We start from the raw sequence: 21,273 nt of genomic DNA, 5'->3' as shown, positions 1-21,273 counted from the left end.
GATCCTCTCTCTGAGGGTGGCCCACCCTGTGATCGTCTCTCTGAGGGTGGTTTGCACCCTGTGCTCCTCTCCCCAAGGATGGTTTGCACCCTGTGCTCCTCTCTCTGAGGGTGGTTTGCACCCTGGGCTCCCCGCGTGGCCTCCTCCAAGTGGATCAGGTAACACTTTCAGCCTCTCCTCGCCCTCGCTCGCTGTCTGGGAGGGGCGGGGGGGCGGGGTTGGAGCCGCTCTCGGTTGAAGCTTCTCTTCCTAGCGCCAGTGGTGCAGGTGAACCTGTGCGGCAACTGTCCGAAGCGGTGTGTGACCCTGAGCAAGGACTGTTCAGACAGCGCGTGACCACCAGCAAGGATCCGTGTGTGACCCCGAGCAGACAGTGCCCCCCCAAAGGATTGCAACAGGTTTTGACCCTGAGCAGAGGGTGCCCCTCCCCCTCCCATTAAAGGATCGAAGCAGTGTGTGACCCTGAGCAGAGAGAGTGCTCAGGAACTGAAGCAGCGTGTGACCCTGAGAAGAGAGAGTGCTCAGGGACTGAAGCAGCGTGTGACCCTGAGCAGAGAGAGTGCTCAGGGACTGAAGCAGCGTGTGACCCTGAGCAGAGAGAGTGCTCAGGGACTGAAGCAGCGTGTGACCCTGAGCAGAGAGAGTGCTCAGGGACTGAAGCAGCGTGTGACCCTGAGCAGAGAGAGTGCTCAGGGACTGAAGCAGCGTGTGACCCTGAGCAGAGAGAGTGCTCAGGGACTGAAGCAGCGTGTGACCCTGAGCAGAGAGAGTGCTCAGGGTCTGAAGCAGTGTGTGACCCTGAGCAGAGAGAGTGCTCAGGAACTGAAGCAGCGTGTGACCCTGAGAAGAGAGAGTGCTCAGGGACTGAAGCAGCGTGTGACCCTGAGCAGAGAGAGTGCTCAGGGACTGAAGCAGCGTGTGACCCTGAGCAGAGAGAGTGCTCAGGGACTGAAGCATCGTGTGACCCTGAGCAGAGAGAGTGCTCAGGGTCTGAAGCAGCGTGTGACCCTGAGCAGAGAGAGTGCTCAGGGACTGAAGCAGCGTGTGACCCTGAGCAGAGAGATTGCTTCGGGATAATGAGCGGTTGACCCTGAGCGAGGGCATTACTGTGCAGGGAGTGTCCCTCCCCTCCGGAAGGACTGAAGCAGCGTGTGACCCTGAGCGAGGATTGCACAGACAGAAAGTGAGGATCTGCAGGGCTCACTGTGTGACCCTCAGCAACGACAGCCTTACGCCGTGTCCGCCCATAAGTAAGGACTCTTCGAGGCGGGCGTGACCCCAGGACCCTTAGACCACATCTTAGAAACACCCTGAGACCCTAATACTGTCCGAAGCAGACCGTGACCTCAGCAAGACTCTGAAGCAACGTGTGATCCTGAGCAAAGGCTCATTCGAGCAGGCAGCGCCAGTGGAAAAGAGAGCAGAGAGCCCCCCTCGCCCCCCTCCAAGAACTGTTTGGAGTTGACGACTGCCCGCTGCATTAAGGGAGAAGCTGATTAACAGATAAGGTAAAATGTATTTCATTTTAATAGTTGACTGTTTTCTCTGGTGGAACCGACGCTATTAACACATCTGTGCAAGAGTGCGCATCGAGGCTGCGAGCAGAAGCCGAGACAACTCAGAGAGGCTGAGATCGGGAGCAGGCACAGCTCAGCCAGGGTGAGATCGGGAGCAGGCACAGCTCAGCCAGGGTGAGATCGGGAGCAGGCACAGCTCAGGCAGGTTGAGATCGGGAGCAGGCATAGATCAGACAGGCTAAGATCAAGAGCAGGCACAGCTCAGAGAGACTAAGATCAAGAGCAGACACAGCTCAGAGAGGCTGAGATCGGGAGCAGGCACGGCTCATGCAGGTTGAGATCGGGAGGAGGCACAGCTCAGCCAGGGTGAGATCGGGAGCAGGCACAGCTCAGCCAGGGTGAGATCGGGAGCAGGCACAGCTCAACAAGGGTGAGATCGGGAGCAGGCACAGCTCAACAAGGGTGAGATCGGGAGCAGGCACAGCTCAGAGAGGCTGAGATCAAGAGCAGGCACAGCTCAGAGAGCCTAAGATCAAGAGCAGGCACAGCTCAGAGAGGCTGAGATCGGGAGCAGGCACAGCTCAGCCAGGGTGAGATCGGGAGGAGGCACAGCTCAGCCAGGGTGAGATCGGGAGCAGGCACAGCTCAGCCAGGGTGAGATCGGGAGGAGGCACAGCTCAGCCAGGGTGAGATCGGGAGCAGGCACAGCTCAGCCAGGGTGAGATCGGGAGCAGGCACAGCTCAGGCAGGTTGAGATCGGGAGCAGGCACAGCTCAGACAGGCTAAGATCAAGAGCAGGCACAGCTCAGAGAGGCTGGGATCGGGAGCAGGCACAGCTCAGCCAGGGTGAGATCGGGAGCAGGCACAGCTCAGGCAGGCTGAGATCGGGATAAGGCACAGCTTGGAAAGGCTGAAATGAGGAGCAGGCACAGTTCAGAAAGGCTGAGATCAGGAGCAGAGAGGCAGATGGCTGGGGTTGACCCGAGGAGCTCACAGGCAGCACAGGGGCCCCAGGTCTTATATAAAGGGCCTGCTCTCCGGCAGGGGCCCCAGTCCAGTGACGCAGGCTGTGCTTGTTTAGGGGTAAGCCCGGGCGGGGAGGCCTGGTCTGTGGTTGCAGACTCGGTCTGCCTTGAAGTGTGAGGGCAGGTCTGGGGTCAGGAGGTGATAGTGTACCAGGTGTCTGTGGTGCAAGAGTCACATGTGACCCGAGCTTTAAATGGACCGATACCCACCGGTATGAAGATCTGGCACTTTTTAATGTTCTCCCCTTGTGTACCGGTACTCTTCGAGGCACGTGGTGCTGGACCACCCAGCCCTACCAGCCCCTCAGCACATTCATGCCCTCCTTTCCAGCGGCGTTTCAAGCAGGGAGGAAACCTGGGCAGAGCTGGTGTGATAGCCTAAAGAGGTGACCCCTGACACCAGCACACACGTGTGCCCTGTGAATGGTATGAGAGGAGGGGTGCAGCAGTGGGGTGTTGTTAGACTTGGGCCCTGTCATGCGGGGAGGGAGCAAGCCCTTCGTGTGGCCTGTCCAACAGGTGTCTCCAGGACACGTGTGCCCCTGTGGATGCTATGAGAAGAGGGGTGCAGCTGTGGGGAGTCTCCAGCACACACGTGTGCCCCTGTAGATGCTCTGAGAAGAGGGGTGCAGCTGTGGTGTGTCTCCAGTAAACACATGTGCCCCTGTGGATGGTATGAGGAGGGGGTGCAGCTGTGGGGTGTCTCCAGCACACATGTGTGCCCCTGTAGATGCTATGAGAAGAGGGGTGCAGCTGTGGGGAGTCTCCAGCACACATGTGTGCCCTGTGGATACTATGAGAAGAGGGGTTCAGCTGTGGGGTGTCCCCAGCACACACATGTGCCCCTGTGGATGGTGTGAGAGGAGGGGTGCAGCTGTGGGGTGTCTCCAGTACACACAAGTGCCCCTGTGGATACTATGAGAAGACGTGTGCAGCTGTGGGGTGTCTCTAGGACGCACGTTTACCCCTGTGGATTCTATGAGAAGAGGGATGAAGCTGTGGGGTGTCTCAAGCACACACTTGTGGCCCTGAGGATGGTATGAGGAGGGGTGCTGCTGTGGGGTGTCTCCAGCACACATGTGTGCCTCTGTTGATGGTATGAGAGGAGGGGTGCAGCTGTGGGGTGTCTCCAGCAAAAACGTGTGCCCCTGTGGATGGTGTGAGAGGACGGGTGCAGCTGTGGGGTGTCTCCAGCACACACATGTGCCCCAGTGGACACTATGAGAAGAGGGGTGCAGCTGTAGGGTGTCTCCAGCACACACATGTGCCCCTGCGGATGGCATGAGGGGGGTGCAGCTGTGGTGTGTCTCCAGGACACACGTGTGCCCCTTTGGATGTTATGAGAAGGGGTGCTGCTGTGGGGTGTCTCCAGGACACACTTGAGCCCCTGTGGAGGGTGTGAGATGAGGGGTGCAGCTGTCCCTGTCTCCAGGTCACATGTGCCCCTGTGGATACTATGAGAAGAGGGGTACAGCTGTGGGGTGTCTCCAACACACTCGTGTGCCCCTGTGGATGGTGTGAGCGGGTGCATCTGCCCCTTCCTCTAGGACACGTGTGCCTCTGTGGATGGTGCGAGGGGGAATACACCTGCCCCTGCCTGTAGGACACATGTGCCTCTGTGGATGGTGCGAGGGGGGTGCACCTGCCCCTGTCTGAAGGATACATGTGTGCCTCTGTGGATGGTGTGAGAGGAGGGATGCAGCTTCCTCTGTTTCCAGGACACTAATGTTCCCCTGTGGATGGAGTGAGGAGGGGTGCACCTGCACCTGTCTCTAGGACACATGTGTGCCCCTGTGGATGGTGTGAGGGGGTGCACCTGCCCCTGTATCTAGGACACATGTGCTTCTGTGGATGGTGCGAGGGGGAATACACCTGCTCCTGCCTGTAGGACACATGTGCCTCTGTGGATGGTGCCAGGGGGGTGCACCTGCCCCTGTCTGTAGGACACACGTGTACATCTGTGGATGGTGTGAGGGGGTGCACCTACCCCTGTCTCTAGGACACATGTGTGCCCCTGTGGATGGTGTGAGAGGGTGCACCTGCCCCTGTCTCTAGGACACATGTGTGACTCTATGGCTGGAGTCAGGGGGGTGCACCTGCCCCTGTCTGAAGGATACATGTGTGCCTCTGTGGATGGTATGAGAGGGGGGTGCAGCTTTGGGGTGTATCCCGCACACATGTGTGCCCCTGTGGATGGTGTGAGATGAGGGGTGCAGCTGCCCCTGGCTCCAGGTCACATGTGCCACTGTGGATACTTTGAGAAGAGGGGTGCAGCTGTGGGGTGTCTCCAACACACACGTGTGCCCCTGTGGATGGTGTGAGGGGGGTATATCCGCCCCTGTCTCTAGGACACATGTGTGCCTCTGTGGATGGTGTGAGGGGGTGCACCTGCCCCTGTCTCTAGGACACATGTGTTCATCTATGGATGGTGTGAGGGGGTGCACCTTGTAGGAGAGTAGGATCTGCTTCACATGGGTACCCCCACTTTTTGCTGGTGGTTCACTGTTTTTCGACCTTAGTCTGGCTGTGGCCCTGCTAATCAGGACCACAGCCTAGCTGCTTCCTCTCTAAAATGGTTTGCATGTACATTAGGTACATATCTAATAGGATTCTGGAGTGCCTTATAAGCCTCTAGTATATGGTATAATATGTACCTAGTGCATAGGTACCTCAGAGGCCTACCAGGGACTGAAGCTTGTATTATGCCACCCCTGGGAAGCATTCCAAAATGGCACCACACGTCTGCTACTGCAGCCTGGGTAAGGGTGTGCTTGCACCCCTTACAGTGGTATAGGCTACCTATATCACTATCATTGCACACACATATAAAACCTATAAGTCACTCCTATGGCAGGCCTTAACAATCCTGAAGGCAGAGTGCTTGGTTTTTATGTGAGAGGGTGCCCCTGCATGAGCAGAGCCCCACTGCAGCTTTCGGAGTACCTCCTCTGATGCTGTTTGTGGTGCAGCCTGACCATATACTCTTAAGTGCATTATAACCTCGCGGTAAATGCTAACTTTGGGATGGCTGCATGGAAACATGTCATGTTTGGTGTCAAACGCTTTGGAATACTACCCCACCCGCCAGTTCTGGCGGCGGGGGTAGCATTCCACCCTTCTAGAGGGAGAGACATGTTCATACTGGTCTAACCCGGTAGGACTTTCTTGAGCCCTGGCATCACAAAATGGATGCCTCTGCCACAGACACGGGTCTGGCCTCCTGCTGCTGACTGAAACTATGGCAGGGGAGGCCTGGAAAATAGGTTTCCTGTCCAAGGGAGGTGTAACCACCTCCCCAGACAGGCAGATGTGTATTTGGGCTGGGCGGGAGCACTCTCTGGTGCTTTGAAGTCCTGCACTGGGGGCACACTTGGTGTCCCTGTGAATAGTCCAGTTCAAACCGGTTGCAGGGGCTACCTGCCCCTGCTCTGGCACGAAACTGGACAAAGGAAATGGGCGTAACCGCCCCTCTTTCCAAACCCTCCAATAGGTGAGTCCCTAGAGTATGTCCAACCCCCAAACTTAGTATAATTATGGGAACCCAGTCCTTTCGACTTTAGATTACCCTGGATGAAACTCTGCAACATCTATCCTGGACCTTCGACCTTTTATCCTGACTAGAAGACTGAAGAGATCTCCCTTGGGGTCAAGGAGTGACTCCCCTGCTTGGCAGGCACCAAAGAAGCAACTGACCGGTCTGCATCGCTGAAGCTCCCGCCGGACGCCAAAGTCTTTGCATCACCAGAGATGGGTTTCCAGACTTCCCCAAGGCTACCCTGAGTCCACAGCAAAGCTGAGGCCCGTGGCTATCTTGGGTGACGTGGAACCGTGACCCTTGGACACCGTGAACTTTTGCAGGAACACTACCTTCCTGGTCCTCCTCGAAGTTGAGCTTTGGGCTCCGAGTAGCCCCAGCCTTGAGCACCTCCTGCACCGAAGGTTGCTGGCCCCCACTCCACAAGCGACCCGTGGGCCAGTTTCAAGTGAGACCGCTTGAGGCTTGTCCGCGATCACTAGCCCATTGGCTAGCAGGTCCCCACAAAGGCAACTCCTCTTCTAATTGGGCTTTCCTGGTTGCTCCAGACGTGCCCCAACTTACCCTCGCTGGGTGAGTCCCTCAGACCTTGCTGGTCTGCACCGACGTCCATCTTCTCTTTCCACAAGACTTGCCGTTGCCAAGGCTTGTTGGGTCCAATCTGGTCGCCGACACTGCAGCACTCGACAGACTTTGTGGAACAGCTCGAATCCGGCGCCTCCTGGACCTCGTGGCTGAAGAGTCAAGACACCCATCAACTCACCTGAAGCACCCACCATCTGTGGGCATTGGTCCATCCTGCCCTCGGTCACTGGCTAGTGACCCAGACTCTGTCCCCTCTGCTTTCAGATTCCTTCCATCCTAGATCCAGGCTTGGATCGCTTCGGACACTTCTCCTCTTCACGGCAGCAGCAGTTCTTCGCCAGCTTCCATTGAAATTGACGACGCAACCCGACACCAAAAGACACCTATGCACGCTTCCCTGGGTGAGGTGACACGAGTACTCCGGTGCTCCCGTGGGTGCTAGCCCTAGACCTTCCTAAGTCCAAAAGGGTTTGGTCCTGACTCGATTCTAAGTGTCCCTAATCTATAAATTTCCAACCGTGACATTGCCCATATAAGCTAACAGGGACCCGCGGTTGTGTTTACACACTGCACACAGTCCCCGTGGGTCCCCTGTGTCACTACCTTGGGTGGTTCCTTGGGGTCCCAGCGATTCTACAGGCTCTAGGCCTTGTGTCTAGTTCAGTCGTGGTTCTTATACCACTTTTTTGGTATATGGGTACGCCCCTAGGTCCCAAACGTGTATTTGTGCTATTACTGATTGTGAGAAGTTGGCCTGATGTATGATGTCACTAGTTATAGTGTACACCTTATATCAGTCCAAATACCCTTATGGTGATTGGTTGTAAAGTCAACCTTATAGACCAGCTATCCTAGTGGTAGCATGGACAAGAGCAGTCTTAGGCTAAACTCTGAATGGCATGGGAAGCCAGCTGTGATACCATATATAATCCCTTGAATACCAAATGAAAGGACACCACAACAGATATATATATAAAATAAAGTGTATTTATTCTAAGCAAACCCTCAGCACTCTTTATGAGATTAGAGGTAAGTACAACACAGTCTTATTTAAGCATACATTAAGTCACACAGGTAAGTAATACAGTTAGGCCCTAGGGGCCACGCAAACCATATACTAAGTAAGTGGTATAAGGACCACTGTCACGGAAATAGAATAGGCCTAGGCCTAGGGAATCGCTGGGGCTACACTATACTACCAAAGGTTAGGAAGTGGGAGGCCCACGGGATTCGTATGCAGAGTGGAAACACTCACTCGTAATGCGTAAAAGTCACTAGCAATAGTACAGTTTAGCAATAGATAGATTTAGGACACTTCCGGAGTAGCTAGGAAGTTGAGACTTGAAACTTAGACACTAGGATAGTCACTATCCTGATGAGCACCGGAGTACCCAAGTTACCTAGCCCACAGGCTGCGGGTGCATAGGGTTGAAGTTGCGTCGGGTTTCGTCGTCGACTCCTATGGATGCCTGAAGAAAGATGCTGACAGGCAGTCAGTGAAGAGTGTCCGGTGGATCCCAAGGCTGGGATCAAGAAGAGAGGAGACCTGCAAGCAGAAGGGACAGAGTCAAGGTCACTAGCCAGTGACCACGTGGAACCAGGAAGGAACCAGACGATGTCGTGAAGATTTGCAGGTGAAGGTGAAGCTTGTCGCTGCAGCCAGGAGGACCAGGAAGCGTCGAGGACGACCAGGACCAGGAGGCGAGCTGTCCCACGAAGGCTCTTGCTGTCGGCGGCGTCGAAGTTGGACTAGGACTCACCAAGCCTTGGCAAGCGGAACCCACGCAGAATGAAGGACTTGCTTCTGGTGCAGACCAGGAAGGTCTGGGGTGCTTCTCTTTTTCAACGAAGCAGGAGCCAGTCTGGAGGAGCCAAACCAGCGGTGAAGATTACAGGTTGCGTCGTCACCAAGGCCACTAGCCAGCGGGCAAGCAACCGGACAGACGCGGCAAGCAGGAAAATGCTGAAGGGGCCCACGCAGGACTCGTGGAGTGTGGGGGGCTGATCTTCGGTGCAGATGGTGCTTGGGGGTGGGGCTTCTCAATCCCCGGTGCACAACTTCGAGGGTGCCTCAGAAGCTGCGCTTGAAGATACTAGCCACTTTTCCCAGGTAGCCGGTCCCACGTCGCTCGTCGCCTCCACGGATCTCAGCTCTGCTGTAGATGTGGATCAGGGTCGGAGAAGTCTGGAAGTCAAGGCTCTGGTCGGGCTCTGCAGTCGGTTCCTCGTAGAACGTGGGCAAAGCAAAGGGTAGTCTCTTGATGGTGCCTGTTGGCACAGGGTAGCCACTCCTTGGCCACAAGGGAGATTCTTCAGTCTTCTTCTTTCGTCGAATGTCGAAGGTCCAGAGTTTCTGTTCAGTTGCAGGTTCAGTGTTAGACCTGGCACCTTGGCGTGAGTCTCCCTCCCTCTTTTTGTCGCTGTGCCTCATGTGATTTCATGGTGTTGGCCGCTCAGCGCGCTGTGCCACTGCCAACCAGTGTCGCGGTTGCGAGTGCTCCCTTTGTAAATTGTATATGTTGGTTGGATTCCATGATTGGATTGTTTGATTTACTATCAGACCCCAGTAAAGTGCGCCAGGAGCGCCAGGGCATGTAAAGGCAAACGCCGCTGGTGGGCCTGCAGCACGGGTTGTGCCACCCACAGAAGCGGCCGGTAAAATACGTCTAAGGTCTGCCATCGCAGAGCCTGCATGCAGTCTGGTACTGACGCGCCGACCGACAAGTGCCCACACTTGCCGGTCCCTGAAACCTTCCCTTAGCTGCATGTTAGTCACCCCTCTGGTAGGCCCACGGGCAGGGTGCATTGTGAGCCTGAGGTAGGACAAGCCTAGATGCGTGGCATGTCCTGGTAGTGAATGACCGCCATTTTTGTTGTTCACTACTGTAAGGCTACCCTGTTCTCATAGGCCAGTATGGGCGGCCTGGATTATTACACCCTATGATCCTAACCGACCCAGGGAACATGGTAGGAGATCGAGTTTAGTATGCCTGAACTCGGAATGTTAAGGTACATCTTTTCGCAAGGGTTATTTTAATATTCCGGGTTTGCAAATGCCACTTTTAGAAAGTTGGCCTTTGCTTGCCTAACCATTTCAGCCGCCTCTGCGTGATGTGTATCTGATGTCTGGCTGGTGTGAGTGGCAGGGCTGGGGGAACCCAGATGGGCAGGGCTAGGTAGCCTGGTATGAATAGGACGATCGACAGGTAGATGGGTGGGAGGAGTGCTCCTAGGTTCTGAATAGGACAGTGCTCCGCTACCTCGAGGCTGGCTCCACCCCCTGTGGAGCGTCTGATGACTCTGCCCTGCACTCTGAAAGAAGAAGCCTGCATCACGTAAACAAAGTGCTCAGAAACCGGACTGAACTAGGCAAGGGCCCCCCTGGCCTGGGAGAACAAAAGATTTGTGGTATAAATGGAGGAGCCCTGCTCCTAAGAAACTAGATCCGCTTTTGACCAAGAAGAATCTCTGCCTGAGGAGGAGGCACCGGGAAAGCTGTAGGAGGAAGACTGTCCCTATCCTGGGGGATTGGCCTGCAGTGGTGACCTCGCCGCCAAAGGGTAGAAGAGAAACTGTTGCTGAAGACTTTGCTTTATTTTTACTTTCAAGACTTGTGCTTTTCCAAAACGATCTCCAAGGGCTTGGAACTGAGCTTGCCCCCTGAACTGAGCCCCGGGACCATTGGGCTCTACCTGATCTTCACTCGCCTGCTGCTAGACCGTGGTGTCCTTTCCCTCGCCGGAGCTGTGACCCTCGTGCCGCAGTCCCTCCCTGAGCCGTGACCAGGACTGCTTAGCCGCCCCCGCCTTGGGAAGAGCCTCGCTCGATCGGAGCCGCTCCCCCTACGCTGTGCTGGGCTGCCCCTGTCACCTCGCTCGCTGGAGGCTCGCTGTGCACCTTCACCCTCTCGCCGGAATCGGCGCTTGTGAGCATCTCCAAGCCTCGGACGGCCCGGACGTATCTGCGTGCCCGGCTGCCCCGCTTTGTTCACCCGCCACCTGCAACACCCCGCTCTGGTCGTGAGCCTGAAGATCAGACACCCATCGTGAAGTGTGGGAGCCCCGGACGCCGCCTCGCTCTTCTGTGGAAGAGCCGCTGACATCCCGCGCCCACCTTCGCGACAAGAAACAAGGTACTGTACTTACGAACTCGACCGCGAGCTCGCATCGGATCCAGGGTCCGCAACGTTCTGATTTCCCTGTCATCTGCCGTGGGCTTCCAAGTCGCCACCTCAGCCTAGAGTGTGCTGAGGCCTACAGTCACCTTGTGCCCGCCTAAAGAACTTTCCGTACAAAGAGAACTTTACCGTATTCCTAAGAATTGTGGCCCCATCAGTTCAACGTTACTGGGCCTTGTATTTAAATCTGCTGAAACTACATAAAATCTTATTTTTATATACTACCGGATTGGTGTCCATTTGTGGTGCATGCAGGGGGTTTACTGTATGTGTAATTGCATTTGCTTAACCGTGTACGCCTGAGACTTAGCCTAGACTGCTCGCGCCACGCACCTAGAGGGTGAGCAGGGGTTATTCTGGGGAGTCATCCTTCGCCCTGACAAGAAGTAAAGGGTCCCTGCTTGTTGTGGGTTCACACCTGCGTCAACCAGAGCCCCCTCATTTCTAACATTGGTGGCAGCGGTGGGATTTACGGATTTGCATTTGTGGTTTACGTATAGTGAATCACTGATCGCCACGTAGTAAGAGCAGACCAGTAACACAGCCACAAGGCTAGCATTTGTTTTTTGTTTTGCCAAGAATCTCCGTTGTTAGAGCCATGCCTGGTTCACTTTCCGCCGGAAGGGCGGCTTCCATAATCTCTGGATTTGAGGACGTAGATTGGGAAGAAGGCGCGCTTATGGATCGTACCAATGAAGACTTGAAAGGTTTGTGCTCCAAGTTCAGGATCGCCCAAACTGGATTAAAAAACAAGGCCCAACTCGTGAAGGCGCTGAGGGCCTGGTATGAGTCAAAGGCACCAGAGAATCAGGTGGAAGTGATTCCCCCAGAAAGTGTCCATGAGTTCGGCAGATGCCTGTCGCCAGAGGAGTTGGCGGACAGGGCAGCAACCCGGGCACACGAGGTGGAAATGGCAAAACTCCATGGGCAGATGGATATGGAAAAACAAAGATTAGCCATGGAAGAAAAGAAACTACAATTAGAGCATGACATGAAGCTGAGGGAGCTGGAGCTAAAAGCAAAAAGTTTGGAGCTTAATCCCTCTGGTGGCAGCACACCGCCAGGATCGGCGGAACCAAGAGTTTATATTCCTAAGGATGTAGTGAAGGAGTTCTTCAGGAATGACGACATCGGGCAGTGGTTCCGAGCCTACGAGGTAGCCATGTCTTCCCACCGGGTCCCTGAGAAAGATTGGGGAGCGGGGTTGTGGGGAAGGTTCCTGAGTGAGGGGCGGGACACACTGTTAGATTTACCTGTTGATGTTCGTAATTCTTATTCCCATATGAAGGAAGCATTGATGGCTAGGTATGGGTTGACCCCTGAGTTATATAGACAGAGGTTCAGGGGTTGCACTAAGATTCCCAATAGTACGTATGTGGAGTATGTGACTTTCTTTTGCAGAGCGCTGGATGGTTGGGTGAAGGGTAGTAAGGTGAATGATTATCAAGGGCTGCTTGATCTAATGGCATGGGAGCACTTGTCCAGTAATTGTTTTCCTGAGCTACGCCAGCACCTGATCGATAGTAAGCTGACTAACCCGAGGAAGCTTGCTGAGGAGGCGGACCGCTGGGTCAGTACCAGGGTCCACAAGGGTACCGTGGGAGATTCCGCCAAAGGTGGGCAGGGTCCCCAGCAGAAGAGTGGGGGGGACAGGGGTAAACAGAAGCAGTTCCAAAAAGGGCCCCAAAATAATCCCCAAGGGAACCAAGGGAAGGGTTCTCAGCCTCCCCCACCCCAGAAACCGGCCGGGGCCCCGACAGGTCCTCCTGTTCAGAAGGGGCCCGTAAGATGTTACAGGTGTAACAATTTGGGGCATTTTGCCTCTGATGTGAAGTGTCCGATGTTTGGTAAACCCGCACCCACTGGTGCTCCACCCCGGCAGGTGACTAGTGTAGCCTTGGGGGAGGAGAGGGATGTCCAAGGTGGGTGGGGTCCCGCAGAGATGTCCCTGGTCTCGCTAGGAGACCGTGAAGTGGTCCCTCCAACCCAGCTGCCTGAGAACACTAAGAAGTACAGGCAGTGGGTGACCATAAATGGCCATAGGGTGGAAGCTCTTAGAGATACAGGAGCCAGTGTGACAGCTGTCAGGTGTCACCTGGTGTCTCAGGAGCAGGTGGTCCCCAATGCATTCTATCCCGTTGTTGCCGCTGACAACACAGAGAGACACTGCAAGGTGGCTCAGGTTCCCTTCGAGTGGGGGGGGTCTCTAGTACTCTTCAGGTAGCTGTGAGGCCCGCCATGCCTGTAGACTGTTTGTTAGGGAACGATTTGGAGAGCTCACCTTGGGCTCAGGTGGAGCGGAGTGCTCACCTGGAGATGTTGGGTATGCCGGATTGGGCGTGTGTCACCACACGGTCCATGGCAGCCAGTAAAGGTACTCGAGAGGTCCTGGAGCCTGAGAGGGAGGCCCAGGAGCCGGCCTCAGAGAGAAGGGGCAAGGGGCGCGGGAAGCCGGCCCCTGAAGTTCCCACAGTCCAGGAGGAAGCAGACCTTGAGGGGGATGCCCTGGAGCCTACAGGGGAACAGATAGCTGAACTGGGAGACCTACCGGAGCTGACCCATTGGCAGCAGGAAGGGGGTCCCACCAGGGAGGACTTTTGTAAGGCACAGAAGGAGTGCCCTTCTCTCGTGGGTATGCGGCAGCAGGCTGCAGCCCAGGCCGCAGGTGATCAGTCAGGATCACATTTCATTTACTGGGAGAACGACCTCCTGTATACAGAGCCTAAGGTTGCTGAGCCTGGGTCAGCCCGTGCGCTGGTGGTACCCCAGGACTTCAGAGCCTTCCTACTGGGGCTGGCTCACGATGTGCCATTGGCAGTGCTTTTGGGGCAGGACAAGACCTTTGAAAGGCTTGTCACCCACTTTTATTGGCCTCAAATGCGCAGGAGTTCGGATACTCACTGCAGGACATGCCAGACTTGCCAGGCAAGTGGAAAGAGTGGGAGGAAGCAGAAGGCTCCACTCCAGCCATTCCCTGTGGTCGGTACTCCATTCCAGCGAGTGGGGATTGACATTGTAGGGCCAGTGGACCCCAAGACAGCGATGGGCAATAGGTTCATCCTGGTCCTGGTGGACCATGCCACCCGGTACCCGGAAGCCATTCCTCTGAGGACAGTGACGGCCCCCGTGGTGGGACGTGCACTGATGGGAATTTTCTCCCGAGTGGGATTCCCTCTAGAGGTGGTGTCTGACCGAGGTACCAATTTCATGTCCAAGTACATGAAATCTCTTTGGCAAGAGTGTGGTGTAACCTACAAGTTCACCACACCTTACTACCCCCAAGGAAACGGGTTGGTTGAGAGATTCAACCGAACCCTCAAAGGCATGATAATGGGCCTAGAAGGACCCATGAGGCGCAAGTGGGACGTCCTCTTACCATGCCTTCTCTTCGCTTACCGTGAGGTGCCACAGAAGTCTCTGGGGTTCAGTCCCTTTGAGCTTCTGTATGGTCACCCCGTCAGAGGACCTCTAAGTCTGGTCAAGGAAGGCTGGGAGCAATCTCCCAGGAAACCTCCCCAGAATGTATATAGCTACATGCTGGCCTTCAGGAATCAGACTAGGCGTTTCAGGCAACTTGCTGAGGCAAATCTGGAAGCCAGCCAGGAGGAGATGAAGCGGTGGTACGACCAGAATGCCACTCTGGTAGAGCTTCAGCCTGGGCAGAAAGTATGGGTCTTGGCCCCCGTGGAGCCATGTGCGCTCCAGGATAAGTGGACCGGTCCCTTTGAGGTGGTGGAGCGCAAGAGTCCTGTTACCTACGTGGTGGACCTGAAGACTCCCAGGAACCCCTTACGGGTCCTACATGTCAACCGCCTCAAGCCCCACTTGGAGAGGTCCCAAGTGGGCATGCTCTTGGCAACAGATGCGGGGATGGAAGAGGAGACAGAACCTCTTCCGGACCTCCTGTCAGCCAAGGAGCAAGATGGGTCAGTGGATGGTGTCATCCTCTCTTCCACCCTGACCCCTGAGCAACAGAATGATTGTCGCCAGTTACTGGGACAATTTTCTGATCTGTTTTCCCTGGTCCCTGGTGTCACTGATTGGTGCGTCCATGATGTGGACACTGGGGATAGCCCACCTGTGCAGCACAAGGCCTACAGGGTGACTGACAGGGTGAGGACATGCATCAAGGAGGAGGTCTCCAAGATGTTTGCACTCGGGGTCATTGAGTCTTCTAGCAGTCCTTGGGCCAGCCCCGTGGTCTTGGTCCCAAAGGCTGCAGCGCCGGGAGCCACACCCGAACTCCGGTTCTGTGTGGACTACAGAGGACTCAATTCAGTCACTAGGACTGACGCACACCCCATCCCCAGAGCTGATGAGCTCATCGATCGGCTAGGGGCTGCCAACTACCTCAGCACGTTTGATCTAACGTCTGGGTATTGGCAGATCGCCTTGACCGAGGGGGCCAAAGAGAGGTCAGCATTTTCCACCCCAGATGGGCACTACCAGTTCCGGGTTATGCCATTTGGGATGAAGAATGCCCCTGCCACCTTCCAGAGATTGGTCAACCAGGTGTTGGCTGGGCTGGATTCGTTCAGTGCAGCCTACCTGGATGACATCGCCGTGTTCAGCTCCACGTGGGAGGAACACTTGCGTCACCTCTGGGAAGTGTTGATGGCGCTGCGGAAGGCAGGCCTCACGATCAAGGCGAGTAAGTGCCAGATCGGGCAGGGTTCCGTGGTGTACTTGGGACACCAAGTTGGGAGTGGCCAGGTGGCACCCCTTCAGCCCAAGATAGAAACCATCCTGAATTGGGAGGCGCCCAAAACCCAGACAGAGGTGAGAGCCTTCCTAGGTCTCACCGGGTACTACAGGAGGTTTGTCAAGGGGTATGGCAACCTGGTTGCCCCCTTGACAGCGCTGACTTCGAAGAAGCAGCCCAGGAAGGTGATCTGGACTGACACCTGTCAGAGAGCTTTTGAGGCCTTGAAGACTGCTATGTGCACGGCGCCCGTGCTCTTGGCTCCCAACTTCTCCAAAGAGTTTATCGTTCAGACAGACGCTTCAGAGCATGGTGTGGGGGCCGTTCTTTCACAGATTAATGAGGAGGGCCTAGATCAACCCGTAGCCTTTCTTAGCAGGAGGTTACTTCCACGGGAACAGAGGTGGAGTGCTATTGAGCGTGAGGCATTTGCTGTGGTCTGGGCGCTGAAGAAGCTAAGACCCTACTTGTTTGGGTCTCACTTCCGGGTTCAGACGGACCACAGGCCCCTCAGATGGTTGATGCATATGAGGGGTGAGAATCCAAAGCTGTTGAGGTGGTCCATTTCCCTACAGGGGATGGATTTCACGGTGGAACATCGCCCTGGTACGGATCACGCCAATGCTGACGGTCTGTCCAGATTTTTCCGCCTTAGTGATGAGGAACTCCCTGGGGTAGGGTAGTTCCCCCCACTTTTCAGCTGGAGGGGACACGTGTTAGACCTGGCACCTTGGCATGAGTCTCCCTCCCTCTTTTTGTCGCTGTGCCTCATGTGATTTCATGGTGTTGGCCGCTCAGCGCGCTGTGCCACTGCCAACCAGTGTCGCGGTGCGAGTGCTCCCTTTGTAAATTGTATATGTTGGTTGGATTCTATGATTGGATTGTTTGATTTACTATCAGACCCCAGTAAAGTGCGCCAGGAGCGCCAGGGCATGTAAAGGCAAACGCCGCTGGTGGGCCTGCAGCACGGGTTGTGCCACCCACAGAAGCGGCCGGTAAAATACGTCTAAGGTCTGCCATCGCAGAGCCTGCGTGCAGTCTGGTACTGACGCGCCGACCGACAAGTGCCCACACTTGCCGGTCCCTGAAACCTTCCCTTAGCTGCATGTTAGTCACCCCTCTGGTAGGCCCACGGGCAGGGTGCATTGTGAGCCTGAGGTAGGATAAGCCTAGATGCGTGGCATGTCCTGGTAGTGAATGACCGCCATTTTTGTTGTTCACTACTGTAAGGCTACCCTGTTCTCATAGGCCAGTATGGGCGGCCTGGATTATTACACCCTATGATCCTAACCGACCCAGGGAACATGGTAGGAGATCGAGTTTAGTATGCCTGAACTCGGAATGTTAAGGTACATCTTTTCGCAAGGGTTATTTTAATATTCCGGGTTTGCAAATGCCACTTTTAGAAAGTTGGCCTTTGCTTGCCTAACCATTTCAGCCGCCTCTGCGTGATGTGTATCTGATGTCTGGCTGGTGTGAGTGGCAGGGCTGGGGGAACCCAGATGGGCAGGGCTAGGTAGCCTGGTATGAATAGGACGATCGACAGGTAGATGGGTGGGAGGAGTGCTCCTAGGTTCTGAATAGGACAGTGCTCCGCTACCTCGAGGCTGGCTCCACCCCCTGTGGAGCGTCTGATGACCCTGCCCTGCACTCTGAAAGAAGAAGCCTGCATCACGTAAACAAAGTGCTCAGAAACCGGACTGAACTAGGCAAGGGCCCCCCTGGCCTGGGAGAACAAAAGATTTGTGGTATAAATGGAGGAGCCCTGCTCCTAAGAAACTAGATCCGCTTTTGACCAAGAAGAATCTCTGCCTGAGGAGGAGGCACCGGGAAAGCTGTAGGAGGAAGACTGTCCCTATCCTGGGGGATTGGCCTGCAGTGGTGACCTCGCCGCCAAAGGGGAGAAGAGAAACTGTTGCTGAAGACTTTGCTTTATTTTTACTTTCAAGACTTGTGCTTTTCCAAAACGATCTCCAAGGGCTTGGAACTGAGCTTGCCCCCTGAACTGAGCCCCGGGACCATTGGGCTCTACCTGATCTTCACTCGCCTGCTGCTAGACCGTGGTGTCCTTTCCCTCGCCGGAGCTGTGACCCTCGTGCCGCAGTCCCTCCCTGAGCCGTGACCAGGACTGCTTAGCCGCCCCCGCCTTGGGAAGAGCCTCGCTCGATCGGAGCCGCTCCCCCTACGCTGTGCTGGGCTGCCCCTGTCACCTCGCTCGCTGGAGGCTCGCTGTGCACCTTCACCCTCCCGCCGGAATCGGCGCTTGTGAGCATCTCCAAGCCTCGGACGGCCCGGACGTATCTGCGTGCCCGGCTGCCCCGCTTTGTTCACCCGCCACCTGCAACACCCCGCTCTGGTCGTGAGCCTGAAGATCAGACACCCATCGTGAAGTGTGGGAGCCCCGGACGCCGCCTCGCTCTTCTGTGGAAGAGCCGCTGACATCCCGCGCCCACCTTCGCGACAAGAAACAAGGTACTGTACTTACGAACTCGACCGCGAGCTCGCATCGGATCCAGGGTCCGCAACGTTCTGATTTCCCTGTCATCTGCCGTGGGCTTCCAAGTCGCCACCTCAGCCTAGAGTGTGCTGAGGCCTACAGTCACCTTGTGCCCGCCTAAAGAACTTTCTGTACAAAGAGAACTTTACCGTATTCCTAAGAATTGTGGCCCCATCAGTTCAACGTTACTGGGCCTTGTATTTAAATCTGCTGAAACTACATAAAAGCTTATTTTTATATACTACCGGATTGGTGTCCATTTGTGGTGCATGCAGGGGGTTTACTGTATGTGTAATTGCATTTGCTTAACCGTGTACGCCTGAGACTTAGCCTAGACTGCTCGCGCCACGCACCTAGAGGGTGAGCAGGGGTTATTCTGGGGAGTCATCCTTCGCCCTGACAAGAAGTAAAGGGTCCCTGCTTGTTGTGGGTTCACACCTGCGTCAACCAGAGCCCCCTCATTTCTAACATTCAGGATAATCTAAAGTCTTGAGGCCCAACTCCCACTCTTATACTAATCTGGGGGGCTGGGATACCTGCTAGGTCACGCCTTATGGGTGGGACCTGGGAGGGGGTGGTTACACCCACTTCCCTTTGTCCAGTTTCGCGCCAGAGCTGGGGCTGGAGTGCCCCAGCGCCGGTTTGAACTGGACTATGCAAGGAACACCTTGTGTGCCCCAGGCATGTCTCATTCCTTTCAGCCCACCCTGCCCCAATACACTAAAGGCTGTCTGGGGAGGTGCTAGCACCTCCCCAAGCAGGAAACCTATTGTCCAGGCCTCCCTGGCTGGGATCACTCCCAGCAGCAGGAGGTCAGACTTGTGTCTGTGGCAGCAGCATCCATTTTGTGATGCTGAGGCTTTGGTTAGAGTTAAACAGCAAAGTAGGATTTTAACATGTCTCTCCCTCTAGAAGGGAGGAATAATATCCTCATCACCAGAAATGGTATGGGGGTATTATTCCAAAGTGTTAGACACCTTACACGACATGTTTTGATAAAGCCAAACCATAGTTACCATAACCGTTTAAGATTATAAGGCACTTTAAGAGTATATGGTAGGTTATATCATAGAACAGCTATAAGGACATGGTTCCGAAAGCTGCAGACAGGCTCAGCTCATGCTAGAGCACCATCTCACATGTTACCAAGCACTCTGCCTCCAGGATTGTTAAGGCCTGCCATAGGAGTGGCTGTTAGGTACACATGTGTCTATATATAAGGTAGATATAGATTGTTGGAAGGCGGACCCCGAGGAGTCGGCGAGACCACCAAGGGGGGCCCTCCCACTGTATGAAGTAGCCGAGCGCTGCCGAGAAGTCTCCTGGGAGATCCTTCTCCGATCACGTACTAGCACAGTAACACCACCACACAGGACTCAAGGAGGTTGTCTCAAGACAAGAAATGCTTTATCATCAATAAGAAGGTTACGAGGTCAATATTTACACGAAGGGATCGAGGGATCCACCAAAAGTCTCAATGTCTCTTTGGAAGGGTAGGGGTAGCGGGACAGTCTTTGGCAGGGATGCGGTATGAGGGTACCTGGGGCCCAGTTCTTCTTCTCAAGCTGGAGGGCCTCCGACCTCGGAGGGGTCGAGCCGTGACGGTGTCAGCAGGGCTCCGGCGTACAGTTCAGGGAGAGCCGCGATTCGATCAGCAGGGCTCTCAAGGTGTTTTCTGCTCAGCTCGAGCCGCGACGTCGTCAGCAGGGCTCCGAGGAAGGTTTCAGCGAGGGTGGGCCGCGACAGCGTCAGCAGGGCTCCGATGTTCCGAGTGGCTTCAAAATGTTCACAAGAAGGAGCCGCGACGCAGTCCGCAGGGCTCGTGATGGTTCCGACAAAAGTTCTTCTCCGTAGGGTCAGCCGCGATTCAATCAGCAGGGCTCTCGATTCTGGGATACAACTGCCGATCTGTGGCGGGGTCACCCCAGATATAGGACTGGAGCCCTTTGATGTCCGGACCCAGGCGCCCGAGGGGGGCGGAGAGGCCGGGTGGAGGTGGCCAGACGCCCAGCAGGAGTTGCGCCAGGCCCAAGAGAGTTGCAGGCCGATCACACCTAGGGATGGGAGGACAGTTGGGGGTCCCATCGATACTGTCCTCCGCCGGGGGCGATGAATGGTCCCTGCGGCGCCCCCTGGCCAGTTCGTGGTGCCTGGATGTCGGGGCTTCGCTGGGGTCGAGGCCGGGTTGAGCAGGGACGCGCTGGCTGGTGCATAGTGTGACGTGGATGCCAACAAGATGGCGGAGCCACGAGGAGGATGCGACCGCGTGCAGCTCCGGGTGAAGGGCCTTGGTGCAGTTCAGACGGGTGGCCCGTGAAGGCCGGGGCGGGGAACGGGCACAATCCATAGGGTTAGGGACCACGCCACGAGGCCGGGTCCAACAGGCGTCCCCCCCAGCCGAAGGCATGGAGAGTCACCCATCTCCTTGGGGATTCTCCTCGTCAAGGCGGAAGAAGCGGGACAGGCCGTCGGCGTTGGCGTGGTCATTGCCGGGCCGGTGTTCGACGTCAAAGTCCATCCCTTGTAGCGAGATGGACCACCGCAGTAGCTTGGGGTTCTCGCCCCGCATTTGCATTAACCACCGCAAGGGCCGGTGGTCGGTCTGGACCCGGAAGTGGGTGCCAAAGAGGTAGGGCCGGAGCTTCTTGAGGGCCCACACCACAGCGAAGGCCTCACGCTCAATAGTGCTCCAGCGTTGCTCTCGGGGCAGTAGTCGTCGGCTGATGAAGGCCACTGGTCGGTCGAGCCCCTTTTCATCGGCTTGGTATAGGACAGCCCCGATCCCATACTCGGAGGCGTCCGTCTGTACCACGAACTCTTTCTGGTAGTCCGGTGCTTGCAGCACCGGAGCAGTGCACATGGCTGACTTTAAGGTGTCAAAGGCTGTTTGGCAGCGGGGTGTCCAGTGCACCTTCTTGGGCTGCGTTTTGGACGTTAACTCTGTGAGGGGGCCAACAATGCTCCCATAGTCCCGGATAAACCGCCGGTAGTATCCGGTGAGGCCCAGGAACGCCCGGACAGCGGTCTGGGTAGTGGGGGGTTCCCAGGACTGGATGGCATCTATCTTTGCTTGGAGGGGGGCCACCTGCCCGCTCCCCACTTGATGGCCCAGGTAGGTCACGGATCCGTGGCCGACTTGGCATTTGCTGGCCTTGATTGTGAGCCCGGCCCGCTGGAGGGCGGCCAGGACGGCTTTCAGGTGAAGGAGGTGCTCTGCCCAGTGGTTGCTGTATAT

General features: G+C 55.8%; 1 protein-coding gene across 1 annotated transcript in view; it reads left to right on the top strand.

The window, feature by feature from the left end:
- Positions 1-272: 272 nt before the first annotated feature.
- Positions 273-21,273, top strand: part of LOC146822569 (NXPE family member 4-like) — a 639,061-nt gene continuing 618,060 nt past the window's right edge. Inside the window, exon 1 of the mRNA XM_085613677.1 lies at positions 273-1,508. The gene's annotated coding sequence lies outside the window, so the exon portion shown is untranslated. The remainder of the gene's footprint in view (positions 1,509-21,273) is intronic.

The sequence above is a fragment of the Triturus cristatus genome, chromosome 6 (genome assembly GCF_964204655.1).
Source record: "Triturus cristatus chromosome 6, aTriCri1.1, whole genome shotgun sequence".
Lineage (NCBI taxonomy): Eukaryota > Metazoa > Chordata > Amphibia > Caudata > Salamandridae > Triturus > Triturus cristatus.
This window is presented reverse-complemented; position numbering and strand designations above follow the sequence as displayed.